The sequence below is a fragment of the Mandrillus leucophaeus genome, unplaced genomic scaffold (genome assembly GCF_000951045.1).
Source record: "Mandrillus leucophaeus isolate KB7577 unplaced genomic scaffold, Mleu.le_1.0 Scaffold86, whole genome shotgun sequence".
Classification (NCBI taxonomy): Eukaryota; Metazoa; Chordata; class Mammalia; order Primates; family Cercopithecidae; genus Mandrillus; species Mandrillus leucophaeus.
Genome location: NW_012109363.1, coordinates 128,086 through 128,688, shown reverse-complemented (window position 1 = coordinate 128,688; position 603 = coordinate 128,086).

Genomic DNA, 603 nt, shown 5'->3' with positions numbered 1-603 from the left:
AACCTCTTTACATGTCCAATCTTCCCTTCTTGAAACCCACACAGTGCAGCCACACTGGGGTACTCCAAACTCTCCAACAGGCCCCCTCCTTCCTTCTCTGAGCATCTACTCATGTTGCTTTTTCCCCCTTCCCTGTAACATCTGTAACTCACCACCTCCAGAAGCCCAAAAACAATGCTTCGCTCCATATGAAGCCTTTTTTGAAATGCCTTCCTTTGGAGCAATGATGATGGTTGTGTGTGTATCTTGCAGGGTACAGGCCACACAGCTGTATTTTGTTATTTGATGATATCTCTGTCTCATCCCCATTGCTGGACCAGATACCACTGAGGCAGGTGTCGTGGAAAGAATTAGGACTTTGGGATCAGGGCACAACTGGGTCTGAATTTCATCCCTGTCACTTATTAGCTTTGCAATCCTAGGAGAATCATTTAGATTCTCTAAGCCTCTGTTTACTCATTAATTAAAATGAAGAAATAATTCCTATTTCTCAGGGCTGATGTGAGGATTAGTTTGATGCATATTTATGAAAGACTCTGGCAAAGAAATGTTTTCATAGATGCCTGTAAAATGATTAAATGAATTGATATATACTATACGGCA